This window comes from Globicephala melas, chromosome 2 (genome assembly GCF_963455315.2).
Source record: "Globicephala melas chromosome 2, mGloMel1.2, whole genome shotgun sequence".
In the NCBI taxonomy this organism is placed as follows: domain Eukaryota; kingdom Metazoa; phylum Chordata; class Mammalia; order Artiodactyla; family Delphinidae; genus Globicephala; species Globicephala melas.
Genome location: NC_083315.2, coordinates 159,111,935 through 159,126,712, shown reverse-complemented (window position 1 = coordinate 159,126,712; position 14,778 = coordinate 159,111,935).

Below are 14,778 nucleotides of genomic sequence, written 5' to 3'. Positions count from 1 at the left end.
AGAAATAGAAAAGCCAAATAATTTGCTCCAGATGACCTGTCTAGCAGGTGATGGAGTAGAAGTGAAACCCTGGTAAACTGATTTCAGAACTTATCCTTTGGTCAGCAAACATTTTCTGTAAAGGGTCAAAAAATAAATATTTTAACTTTACAGACCAGACAGTCATTATCACAACTCAACTGTTGTAGCACAAAAGCATCCAGGTGTAAAGGAATAAGGGTGCCTGTGTTCCAATAAAACTTTATTTATATAAACAAGCATTGGGCCAGGCTTGGTTCATGGTCTGTAGTTTGTCAGCCTCTACTCTAGAATTGTAATAATACATGCTGATGTATGGAACCATTTAAGGCAGACCCAAACTTGTATTCTACCACTATAATGAAACATTATTTTAAAATAGAGGAGCATGAGCCCCATCAAACATTATGCTGCACAGCAACAACCAGCTTTCCTCAGAAAGCATATTTTTGAGTCTCAGTTTGAATATTAGGAATAAAATAGAGTTGACACTTGAACAATGCAGGGGTTTGGGGCACAACACCTACTCAGTCGAAAATCTGCATATAACTTGTAATTGGCTCTCTTTATCATGTGTTTCACATCTGCAATTTCAACTGTACAAGAAATCCTATTTAAAAAAACATATCCATATGACACCTGGCTCACTTTTGGATTCCTAAGCATTTTGTTCCCTGTGTTTGCTAAACAGATAATTTACTAATTCAACATTTATTGAAGACTTAAGTACTGAGTGTAGAACATAACTACTGAGTATAGAGAGTTAAGTAAGGAATAGCCTTGCCTTTAAGGACCAAAGGTCGGTGGCACAGAACAGATGTGCAAGCAATTCGGTCATAATTCAGCAGGATAACTGCAACAATGAATGTAAAATCATGGGAGATCTAGGGATGGAGGAAATACATTGAATGGAGGAAGCCTTGGAGTTTTGACACAAAAGTGATATTTGACCTGATTCTTGTTGGAAGAGTTCACCAGATAGAGGAGGTAACCTAGGCAGAAGCAAAGTGAAATATATACAGGGCCACCACTGTGTGGGCATGCTTGGAGAACACTGAGACTTGTGGCCAAAGGCAGATAACTTTAAGGAGAGATGGAGCAGGTAAGGTAGAGAAGTGGCTAAAGACAAACTGGGGAAAGTATTCACATTAAAAATGCGGGCATGTTTGTAATCAGGAAGCAGTGGGATTTTGAAGTAGGTAATGACTGAATCACAATTGTTTTCAAGTCAGTAAGTTAGTTTTTCAAATTACTTGCAGAGCTTATTTGAAGAGTATGTTTAGATAATTTACTGTCCTACATGGTCACAGTGTTTCAGGCCACTGTCATTTTTAACTATACTGTTATCCCAGCCTTTTAAGTGTTCCTCCTCTCTTGTTTTTTTTTACTGTCTCTGTAGTTTTGCCTTTACCAGAATGTTATATGGTTGAAATCTTACAGTATGTAGTCGGTTCAGATTTGCTTCTCTCATTTAGTAATATGCATTTAAGGTTCCTTCGTGTCTTTTCATATCTTGATTGCTCATTTTTTAAACACTGAATAATATTCTGTTGTCTGTAGGTATCACCATTTATTTATCTGTTCATCTACTTAAGGGCATCTTGGTTGTTTCCAGGCTTTGGTAGTTATGAATAAAGTTTATAAACTTCCATGTACAAGTTTTTTTTTATAGACATAAGTTTTCAATTCACTGGCATAAATACCAAGGAGTGCAATTGCTGGATCTTATGGAAACGGTATGCTTAATTTTGTAAGAAACTGACAAATTATCTTCCAAAGTGACAGTACCATTTTGCATTCACACCAGCAATGAATGAGAGTTTCTGTTATGCCAATTCCTTGCCAGTATTTGGTGTTGTCAGTATTTTGGATTTTGGCCATTCTAATAGGTATACAGTGGTATCTCATTATTGTTTTAAGGTACAATTTCCTAATGACATAGGATGTTGAACATATTTTCATATGCTATTTGTTATCTGTAATTTTCTTTGCTGAGGTGTCTGTTAGATCTTCTGCTCATTTTTTAACAGAGTCTATCTCCATTTTTATTCCACTTCGATTCGTTCTCTGCTTTGCACCCAAATCTGATCTTACTACTGTATCACTTCCTTGAGTAAAGCTTTTCAGGCTGTCCACTGTGATCTGGCCCTATCAACATCACCCATGTCACCTAGCACCAACCATTTCCTTATCTTTGTTCCTTTGGCATGAGCTGTCTTTCATTCCTCACATAAGTCATATTTACTCTAGCTTCAGCGTCCTCCCATGTACTATCTCCTCAGCCTCAATAGACATTCATTTTCTGCTAAATAACTTATAAGACGTCCACTTTGGCTTACTTTCTCAAGAAAGCCTTTTTAAACTTACCAAATTGTGGTGGGTCCCTTGACATAACACTGTTTTTTTGCTTTTGTCTTTTGTGGACGTTATCAAAATTTTATTTAAATAACTCTTTAGATAATTTCTTGCTCAGATATAGTTTTCATGGGGGAAGGGACCTTTTCAATTCCATCATGATGTCATCACCTGGACACAGAATAATGGTAGGCACTCAAATTTTGCCCAACTTCATTAATGAATGGAGTTAGAGAAATTTGGGTCAAATTTCAACTTCTCTTCTTTATAGCTGAAACATTTTAGGTAACTTCTGATTAATTTCAGTTTTAGTTGTTTTACTCTAAAAATATTAAAGATGATAATTCCTATTTGGCAGATTTTTTAAAGATTAAATGAGCTACATTTAATGTGAATGCTTTGTAAACCGTAAAGCAGTACAAACATCATGTATTTACATAATTGAACATTTAGTTTCAGGATTATTTTTTGAATGGGGCTTAAAATAATAGACAAAGTACTACTGGTCTTTGAGATGTCTGCTTTATGAATATATTCAAATTCATTATTTTTATTCCTTGTATATAGTGTTTAGACTAAGACCATACTGGAATCAGCATTTTGCAAGTTGTGATTCTTAATATTGATACATGGTTTCCGGACTTGTCTGCTTTTCTTATGATCTATTTTCTGCAGGCTCTGGGTGATCATCATTTTATAGATTCAGGATAACAGATTCATATTATCCATTTTTAACTGATTGTTCATTTCAGCAGAGTAATCGGGGTGACAATCATTTTATAGATTCAGGATAACAGATTTATATTATCCATTTTTAACTGATTGCTCACTTCAGCATAGTAATTGTTTCTGAATCTGCTAAAGATCCCCTATGACAGCTTTTATAGACACAGAACCACATATCATGATTCTGCGACATGTAAATATCTGAGATTGCTTTTAATTGTGAGAAGAAATGTGTCCAAAAGAATCAAGGAAAGCACAAAACCACAATCAGTGTCATATAAAAGGTACAAATTAACATTGAGAAGCATAATTACTTGAAATTTCTATCCATCTTATATATGTAGATAATATGTTTCTCTAATGTGAGTACAGAGTTATTTCTGAAAGCAGATGCTTTCTACTGTCATGTGGGATATGTCTGTATATGCCTGAGCCTTACTTCTTTGTGGCAGCCAAGATAAATAAAGCAAAACCATCTCCTGAAAAGCATGAGCAGAATATCTGTAGACCATTAATCTTCATCCATCCTCATTTTGCAGGCAGTATATATGCCATTTTCTATGTTCACTTAGGGATTTTCTTTCCAACTTTTTCCCTCATTCTCCTCCTCATTCAGCTTAACTTTGATCCTGCTTTGAATCATTTTATTTGACAGACATTGTATCCTTCCACACACTGGTTCAAAGTGGCCAATATCAGTTAATATTTCACCTTATTGAACATGTGACTATATATTATAAATGCACTAAGAGATAAGGCCCCTCTTGATTCAGTATTATCAGCGTATGTGTCTCTCTTTTTCTTGACTCTCTGACTCTCTTCATTTCTCAGGCTTTCTTTTTAACTTCTGCTTTTCTTTCTTAGTTCTCAATTTCATTAATTTGTTGCTCAGTTTTATATGCCTGTATCATGATTTTCCTTTCTCCCTCCCTACTTTTACGTGCTCTTTGCCTATTCAATGATGAAAGAAGTGGACAAGTAAAATTTAGTTTAAATGATTTCACCTGCATATCTGCAAAGAAAATCAATTATTCATTTTTCAACCAGTTGTTTTAAAACCATGGAAATACATTTGTTTCTTCCCTGGGGATGGGGACAAGGGAAATAACATTTAACTTTGAACCCTTGCCTCTTTTGTATAATATGCTTTTTGCTTTGGTTTTACAATTCCTTTCCATTACTTTTTTTTCCTAATCAGTGGCCTCCAGAACTTAAGGCATCAGAGCTTTACCTAAGTTTAATGGTTCAGAACCCTAAATTCAATTCTGACATGTATTGCTGATTTTCAGGATCTGTTTAGAAGTTGCTAGAAATGACTCTCTCAAACTTTCTGAAAAATTGCAGAACAGCTACTCCTATGTCATGATCCTTTGGAACTCATCCACCAGCACAGTAATTGTGTAAAAGAAGATAGTATTAAAGCAATCAAAACTGTAAATCGTATAATTGTCACTTTTGATTCCCCGAAACTCCCAGAAGCTGATGTCATTTTTTGATTGCTTCTTGAAAGGGCAATAGCAAGATGCATGAAATAACTTTTGACATTAAAAATACAGAATTGGAGGCTTGTATGTTTTTTCCCCTCTTATTTTATTCTTTCTTGAGCTATTTTGTATTTTAGAAATGTCTCTACTGGATTCTAATTTTGTAGTGGGTCTCCAGTTATGTTTTATTTTCGACCCTATGCAGCCATTAAGAGGCTATCAAATGTAGACTTCTAAGGTTTCCACTTCAACTAATTAATTAGGAAATTAGTTTGCAGTTATTTGATAAAATTGGCTTCACTCTAAATGAATGTGTTCAAAATTCCCAAAATAAAAACCAGCTTATTTAGGGTGTAAGTTCTAGTTTTAGTGAAGAAAATTGGGAAAGTCCTGGCAATACTGAAATAGAAAATTATAAGTGGGAAACTTCAATGTTTTGGACAATTTATGTACATTTTTACTTAGAATCTTTTCTTAATAGCAGAATACCAGGCTTGAATGTGAATAACAATCTAACACTCAGCACTCTCACCCTTTTAAAGTTATTTTATCTTTGTCACTAATCTGTCTACCCTCCCCAATTATCCATTTATATTTGTTCATTCATATAGAATTTATTTTTTATTTACTAAGTGAATACGAATACTATATACCAAAAAGATCTTTGGTTCTTACTCATTTTGAGGCAGTTTTACCAATATACCTCTAGTCTTCTAAGAAATTGTGATCTTATTTCTTCTCTGTCTTCTTCATCCCCTTCATTGTACTTAGCCTCAGATTTGGATTTAAAATAGAAAAAGAAACTGCACCTACTCCTCCTCTCGATTCCTATAGTGCCACCCTAGTCAAGAAGCTCATCTTGTCTCATGGAGGAACAGACATGATGAGTAAAGATTTTTCCCACACAGAAAAACTAGCCCAGGTAGAGTAATTGAGCCATGTACAGAGAAGTACAGATTTAAAGTTATTATTGGAATGAAATGGCTAATGTGATGCTGAAAGTCATGAGATACATGAAAGAAGTAGAAAATTCTTGGTCTTTAAGAAACTGAACATTTGCATTCTCTTTAGTACAACATCTTAGCTCACTCTGAACAAGACAAGTATCTACCTCACAATCTAGAACAATGATTGACATGTAGTAAGAGCTCAATAAATAATTGCTTCCATTATTATTATTTCTGCAGGATCAGGTTTTTCCTATTCTTGAAAGCTGGCTAAGTGTTATTTTCATTATCTGGTCTGCCTTATTGCTCCTAGAAGAAAGTAATATTCCCATTCGAGAACTGCAATACTTTATCTGTCTTTAACAGTGCTTTAATTTCAAATGTCTGTTACACTTACTTTTGTCTATATATAGCATATCATTAGAGCCTAATTTCTATGTAGGAAGATATCTTGTCTTATCATTTTGTATCATCCATAATTCCTACAGCAATAATGATTATATATTAAGCACTTAAAATAAGCATTTGAAGGAAAATAATAGTAAATTTTCTTTAAGACTTGATGGGATATGAAGGACTACTTCTGCCATTTGGACTCTTATTTCTTAGGCTGTGGATCCATGACTTACAACGAGGGGGATGCAATGTTTTCTGCTTCCTGGAAGTAGGGAAATGAAGTCCTTTCGAGATGTTGGCTCCCAAGGGATCTAGACTCACTCATAGGATAAGTGCTCAGCAACTCAAAGGGCTATCACTTCAAATCTGTACCTCAAAATATGCAAAATCTCTACAAGATATAGACCTTTTGGTTTACTTTGTTACAGTTGAACCACAGATATGACGTCTGAGCATGTTAATGGTCTATTATGACAGTTTTTACTCATATCAGGACAGGTCTCCCCTCTGGACACAGTGCAAAGCCTGGTGAGCAGGGCAGTTAGCTCTTGGATAAACACGCTCAACCACATTCTCCTGAGCTTTACTTTGTGCCTTGCCAATAGCCCATTATTCCAATCCTCAGCTTATGCTTGGACTAGAAACCCAAATCTGATTCTTCAAAAACATCTGTTCAGCCAGCTGTTCACTGGTTCACATTGTTGGGGCCTATAGCTTGTCAGTCTTCTGGATTTCTTCTCCATGAGTGACATCTCACTAGCTGTAAACAAGTGCTCATACTACTTTATAGCAGTGCCCACTCCTGTAAAAAACTCCTAATGCAGAATTTCTGCATCTCTTCTTGTGTCATTGCACCCCTATTACTCATCCTTATGTTTTTGATTAGCATTGTCCTCAGCTGCTTCATTTTTTTAATGAGTGCTACTGCATACCCATTGTGCATTTCTAATAGAGCAGATGGACTGCAGTCAGTTTCCCTCTCCAGTCCACCTCTGCCAGAGTGTTCTAGAGTGAGCAAATCTGGACATGGTGTGCTGTAGCATAAAATTTGCTGCCTCCAGTTCTGCCACATGCATTGCAACAGGACCACAGACACCTGTAGTCCCAGTAAGCTGTGATTCAGGTGACTGGGGTCTCCAAATTTACTTCATGTTTATTACCCAGATGCAGAAGTTATGCACCATTTAGCATTTTGTAGAACTCACTGATTATTTAACTTGTTTTATATCTTAATGTGGATGAAGAAGTTCTTTTAATTTACTTTGCTCTCAATGTTTAAGTCTCTAATATTTTCTTATTATAAATGTATAAAATATTCATAAGTAAAAAGGTAGGAATAAAATGATTAAACTCTGCATGAGAGGAAGAGAAAAAATAGCCCTGACCAAAATATGTAAAAACAGTTCTATCAAACATTTCACATTTTTACTAAAAAAAAAATGATTATAGTGCTCTGCATGAAGTTATCTAGACATTCAATTCATTTATTATTAAGCTGGGAAATGGCCAGGGTATGTATCCCAGCAATTTTGACTTAAATTTTAGCAATAATTTCAGGATCCATTTGTTGGTGCTTTATCACAACCTATGGCTATATTTTATAGTCTATGATGCTAAAAAATGTTTTTATATTGCTTTTGTTTTGCTATTTTCTTATGATATTTTGTCAAATGTCTGTCCAGCTTAGATTCCTGTCAAAGATGGAAGTCAGGTAGAGTAAAATTGAAAGAAAACATCAAGATGCTTTTTCCACAAATCTCAATACCAAGTATATAGAGCAGTTCTCTGAGGTGTCTTACATACTCCATTGTGAAGCTTCACCATTTTAACTTCTTTTTTTTTTTTTTTTTTTGCGGTACGTGGGCCTCTCATTGTTCTGGCCAATAGATCTCTCTTGTTGAGGTGCTGAGGACTAAGTATTAGGTGTGGTGTTGCTTTGAGGTAGGTTGAGGTTAAGTTACAAGACATGAGGCTGCAGATAAGACTTGGAAAGGTGAAAAAAAGATCAGACCATGGAGAACTTTGTTGGAACTTAGAATGTACCCAGAGAGCATTGATGAGCTAGTGAAGGAATTTAAGCAACAAGTGACATGTTAGACTTCTCTTTTAGAGAGGTCACTGTGGGGAGCTAGGTTACCTTGGTAGGGCTTCCTCAGCTGATGACAAATAGTCCAAGCAAATTGTTAATTCATGTTAACCCACTAAAAATATAATTTAAATGGCATGCAAATAATGGAACAAAAGTTTTCATGATGGTTTTATCTTAAAAGATAAAAGTAACATTATGAAAATAAGTTTATTTGGCTTATATTAAACCACATTCAGGTTTTATTTTTAAGCTATGTGGGGATTCTTCTAACTAACAAAGCTATAAACCTTAATATTTTTTGCATAGTTTTTCTTATAAAATTATGTGATAACATATTTTGCGTTCTGAAATTTACATTGGACTTTAACGTCATTAACTTCAAGAGGGTCAAATTTGTAAGTATATTTGAGAATTTTACTATTTTTTTCCCAAGATATTTGTCTTAATTCCTTGATATGCACACCATTTTAATCCCCATTAATTACATCTTCTAAAATTGCTAAATGGCCTAAGCCTAACCAATTCTCATTTGAAATGGCTTTGTGTATGATTTGCAGTTCCACTATCTGACTACACAGGAACAATTGTTGAATTAGGAAAAAAAAGGAGAAAAAGGAAATGCACTCCTTCCTAAACACAGTTTTTTCATAATAAATACACAACTATGATAATCATATGGAGAATGCCACCCCCCACAATTGTGCAGTACACAACCTGCCCAACTCCTTGTGACTGTCTTGGCATTTGAGATCTTCTCCAACAACACATTCATCTACTCTTTCTTCTTTTGCAAAATAAGCAACATAATTTTGAAATCAATTTCCATGGTACAATTTACATTGTAGAGCCAGATGTTTGCAACTGTTGTAGACATGGAAAGATGAACCCTTCAAAGAAGATAATATAAAGTATAGAGAACTTTAAGCAGAGAACATGGAGGAGAAATAAACGTTGTAAGTGATTTGTTGATCAATGAATATCTTCTGATGGAAACTTTTGCTTCTCTACACAACCTCTTAAATAAGGGGAATTGCATAGTGTGCACTCACATAATAAAGATGATCTGAGATAAGGGGAATTGAGAGAAAGGGGCATACTGGAAAACAAAACAAGGTGAAATATACGGAATACACAACTTATAGGGGTTGATTACTTGGTGAATGTGCCAGGGACAGAAAGGAATATCACAAGGGAATCTCAGATGTTAGGACTTCTGGCTTGGGAACACTGTATGTATGTATTATCTCTTCATTATGTTGGGGTATAAAAGGAGGAGCAAATTTAAAGAGGGAAATAGGATTAGTTCACTTTATACCATAGATTTCTAGAAGACTGTTTCTTATTCAGATATTTAATAAGGACTAAGATGCCTGGTTCTAGCCTTTGTAGAAGATGTCAAGCTGAAGAGGAAAATTTGAGAATCATTGGTGTATGGGTGGTATTTGGAAACATGGGAGAGGAAAAGGCTCTTAAAGAGATGAAGTAAAATGATAAAATGCTGAAGACAGGATGCTGGGAAAGACAGTTATGGAAGAAGCAGAGGAAAAGTTCTGGCTGAAAATGAGAAGGAACATTCAGAAAAGGAACTGAACAAAGATGGGGTGGGTTTCTGTAATCCATATGTTGGATAAGGCTCCATCTATCCTCAGAGAGCATCCCATGCTCAACTGTGTCAAAAGTCATAGGAAGGTCAGGTCAAGGATGGAAGACTGAGGAAAGTCTCATCATTTGGGGTATCTAAGAGGATCCAATCAATAGCTCCTCTTTTCCTTGGCCAAATGTGAATTAACTGTAAAATAAAGAAAAGGAAAAACAACAACAAAATAAAGGTGCAATTACCAAGAGAGCCTAAAACAAAGGATACTACTTTGTGTGAAAGCTAACCAAACCCTGGAATAGGCAAACTGGTCTTCCTGGTCATAGGCAAAATTGGGCCAGAGGCGGTCTCCCTGCATTGGGGAGATTCCGAGGAATGACGTGTGCCTTGGAGTAGCAGGGAGAAGACCCGTTCCCTGTGGATATCCTGCTCTCAGAAGGAAACACGGAGTCCATAATCATTGAGAGAGAGTGAGCAAGGGTAGGAACAAGAACAAGAGAGAACTCCAGCAGATAAAGATCAAATCAGAATGTCACCTTTAGGGTTTCCCTGGTGGCGCAGCGGTTGAGAGTCTGCCTGCCGTTTCAGGGGACGCGGGTTCGTGCCCCGGTCCGGGAATATCCCACATGCCGCGGAGCGGCTGGGCCCGTGAGCCATGGCCGCTGAGCCTGCGCGTCCGGAGCCTGTGCTCCGCAACGGGAGAGGCCACGACAGTGAGAGGCCCGTGTACCGCAAAAAAAAGAAAAAAAGTCACCTTTATTCCATGGAAACATGGACTTGTAAACACTATTCTGCATGACTAACACTTCCCAAACTGTCAAAGCAAATCTGCTCAGCCCCACTCTGACCCTCCCAGAGAGGCTGAGCTGGCCTTGCTGAGTCTGGCCTAGAGAACAGAGAACACCAGATTAAGAGAGGTCCATTTCAAGGGCATGGGACTGCTACACTTTGCCCAGGGCTGCTCAACTCAGAAGGCCCCAGCTTGGGGTTTAATGATCTGTGGCCACTGTCTTGAAATTCATAATAATTTTATCTTTGAATATATGCTTGGCTTACCCTGACCCCATCTCTTCCTGTCTCCCCACATCCTTGAGGAAAGGTTTTTGACTCTTGGGCCCCCGTCACCTCAGGTCACCTGGCTTCCCCCTCCCTGCCCCTGCTCAAAGGATAGCTCCCTCGGCCTCCCCAGCCTCACCCTGTGGGGTCCTGGGCTTAGGCACTGGGAAGGAGGCCCTGGGTCAGACATGGGCACCCTGCCACATCTTGGGATGGGACATGGCTGTGGCCATCCTTTCCCAGGGCTGGAAGTGTTTAACCAGTGACTGGGGGTAGGGAGCAATTCTCTTACCAGTTTTTATCCAAGGGTATATCCCCACTTGGAGGTTGTAGCCATTTGGTGGTCACTTACTGAAATAGTTTGGGAAGGCAGGTGGGCGGCCCTGGGAAGGGGAGATTGACCCTGCTTCCACCCTACACAGCGTATCAGTCCTGCAGCTGTGTGAGGAAGGAACCCTGCTCTGAGCATCCTGGGATCACAGCACAGGACCAGGCACGGGGATCCTATGGGGGTCTACACTGGCCCTGTGAGTCCCATGGTACTAAGTGGTACTATTTAGTAGTACTATTTAATAATACTATTTACTATTTATTACGATTTAAATAGCAGACAAAAGACAGGTTGAGAGAAAGATCAGAGAAGAAAGGAAAGAGCTTTATATTTTAGTAACTTTCATGGCACATTTTCTTTTCTTTGAACAAGAGGCCCCATCTGCTCATTTTGAACTGGGCTCCACAAATAATGTGGCAGACACCTGACATATCTAAGATGGGCTGAGCCACACGTTCTCAGTTCCTTCTGTATAAGGCACCAATTTGGGCGGTCACTGAGGGCTGAGGGAGTAGAGTGAGGCCCAAAATATCGTTCAAAGGGAGTTTCCTTCACATGCACTCAGAATGATGGGGAAAATCTTCCTCCTCATGAGTCATAATTAATTCACACACACTATTTCAGGTGACAAAATCAGAGCTCTGTTTAGTGCAAAAACTCTTATATGATGGAGGCAGAGCTGTAGGACTTCATGCGTTTCCTTTTCGGTAGAAGAGTCCAAACCGCACTCTGCACCTAATGGCTCTGGCGGGGGAGGGCACACTCTGAGGCACTGCAGTGAAGGCTGGTGGGGTGGGAAGTGCGGTACTAAGCGCTGTAAGGCAGCGGTCCCCAACCTTTCTGGCACCAGGGACCGGTTTCCTGTAAGACGATTTTTCCACGGACAGGGGCGTGGGAGGTGGCGATGGTTCAGGCGGTACTGCGAGTGACGGTTCTGGCCGTAATGCAAGCAACGCTTTGCCGGCTCGCCGCAGCTCACCTCCTGCTGTGCGACCCAGTTGCAGACTGGTACCGGTCCGCGGCCCGGGAGTTGGGGACCCCTGCTGTAAAACACCCCCTGAAACTGCCCCCGGGTCTTTGGGATCTGAAAGATCTTATCAGGAAGCATTTCCATAATCTTCTGTAACGTTAAACTTGGTCTCAGTGGTTGAGTCTGTTTCACACTTGGGGCAGAAAGGCACAGCACAGGGAGATCAGTTCGGTGCTTTGTGACCACCTAGAGGGGTGGGATAGGGAGGGTGGGAGGGAGGCTCAAGAGGGAGGGGATATGGGGATATATGTATATGTATAGCTGATTCACTTTGTTGTAAAGCAGAAACTAACACAACATTGTAAAGCAATTATACTACAGTAAAGATGTATAAAAAATAAAAATAAGAAAAAGAAAACAATAAATAAAGGCAATGATAAAGGAACTGTTTCATTTTGTCGAGATGAGCCTGCCTGCCGAAAGCCCAGCACCAGCGGGAGAGACACAGTTAAGCAGCAACCAGGATTCTTCAGTCGGTGGGAGGGAGTCTTGGTCTGATCAGAGATTCATAGCAACCAGAGGGCTGGAGCTTTTAGGCACTCGCCCTTTTTTTCTTGTCCACTCTGTAATTCCAGGAGGACATAAGGCATTTGGAGGCACCTAGGCTGGGGAAAAAATGCAGGATTGAGTTTTCAGAGTCTGGTCTCAATGAGCATGTCAGAATCCCTGCTTTAGCAGCCGTGGAGTGATTACAAGGATTAAATCAAGCACTGCTGGGGAACTTGGGAATTATCTGGAAAGCAAAAGCCATGGTGGGGAGGAGGGGAGCTGACAGTATAACACATGGGGCTTGGAGCCTGACCAGTTGGGATATTTATATAAAGGTGACTCCACGGCCACTCATGCCTGCAGTGCACCCATTACTCATTCTTCGATAATAAACCTGGAATTCAGCGCTCTAGTGCTCTCTGGTTTCCTTCCTCTTCTATTCCAAGTGATGGGCCATCCTTCCCCTTTCCTGATTTAACTAGCAGGTCACCCTTTGGGAAAATGGTGTTAAAGGGAGAAATCTGTAAAATGACATATCATTTGGTGTGATTTTATGTCTTTTCAGAGGTCTTGGAAACAGCAGCCTATCTGTCCCCTTGTGTTTAACTCAATTCTCCAAGCAACAAAATTTTGGAAGCAAACCACTAACACTCTTCAAATGGTTCACTCTCAAAAGAGCATTAGGTATTTTATTCCGTGGACCAACTGAGGAGAGAAAAAAATGTCACAGCACTCAGCAGGGCCATTCAACTTTCACCAGCTGAGACAGAGTTAAGCCTTTAGAATTGTTGCGCCCTAAAGGAAAATAAAACACAAGGAGAGGGAATTAGATGATCTTGCATCATTAAGCAGTCATGTGCATTACTGAAAGATTTTGCTTTCTTATTGGGGCTATTAAGTATCACTTTGAATAATGGCTCCAGAGAGCAAAATGCTAGAACAAAGGCAAAAGGAAATGTGAAAATATCAGGAATTAAGAAAATCAGGACTGGGAAGAATAGATCTTTCCTGCAATAAACTTTAAAAGTCATATTCATGCTCACATATATGTAAATAAAAGATTCATGTAAAGCAGAGAGATTCATCTCTCTTATAAAATCATTTCTATAATCCAATGATTCTCTCTAGCTTTTATGAACCCGTCCTGTGTTCTGCAATAATTTATATCAGTGTGTTCAACTTTTATTTTAATCAAATGTAGAGGTTTGTACTCACTCATAATAAAATACACTCTGAAGGATTGCTTTTGGAAAGTTTTGCACTTAGCTGGGAGTAGATGTTTCCTTTTCAAATTGAAGGGGGGTAGGATTAATATATTGAAACTTTTGTAGCATAGCAAAATGAGAATGGGGCTGACAAAGCAGTATAGTTTGTCAAATGTTTCATGCTTCCATTAGATGAGAATCGGCTCATGTGCTAGCACCCAATGGTGGGGGTGAGTGTGGGTGTGAATTATATATTTTGCTTATGACACAAGCTTATTATTTTGCAGTAATCTATGTCTTGAATTAAGAGCTAGTTCCTGGCTCTTATGTATAGGGAATGTACTAAGTAGCTAAATTTTTAATTAAGAGGAAAGTAGTATATATGATTATTATCCAGCTCTTCCTAAAGACCTTTGGAGACCAAAGCACAAGGCATATGTTTATGCAAAGGTGAAAGAAGGGCCACCAAGGGGCATTCTCTGTAGTACCGCATTTTGCCTAAATCACAAGTTGATGGCAATATTGCAAATTGGTTGGAAGTTTTGAGGGAAAGAAAAACGTAGTTTGATGAAGTAATACTGAAGATCCTTTGGTACCATCAATCAGATAACACTTTGGTTACCCAAGTAGTAATAACAAGAGGGGCACATGAGAAAAACATGTGAGAGGCCAGGGTTTAACACCTGCACTAAAAAAGACTGTCTCCTGAGATTAAAAAGAAAAAAAAAAGTTCAGAAGTCATTTTGGAAATCTTTATTTATGTTAATTACAGTCTTTGAAGGTCACAAAATGCAAGTGTGCTACTTAAGATCACACCTATGGTAAAATCTTTTGTTTTGAGGTACAGTTAGGTAAAGTTGCAGATAATTACTATTGGTTCTCATCCCTGGAAGTTCCCTGGGTGAACCCAGCCCCTGTACACGGAGGGAAAGGAGACACCAAAGAAAGAGGCAGCCATTCCAGATTGGCAGGTGGCAGGTTTAATAAGCAAGGGAACTTACATAGGAGACTTGTCTTAGGTGGTTGCAAAATAAGCAGATCTCCAAACCTGCCGG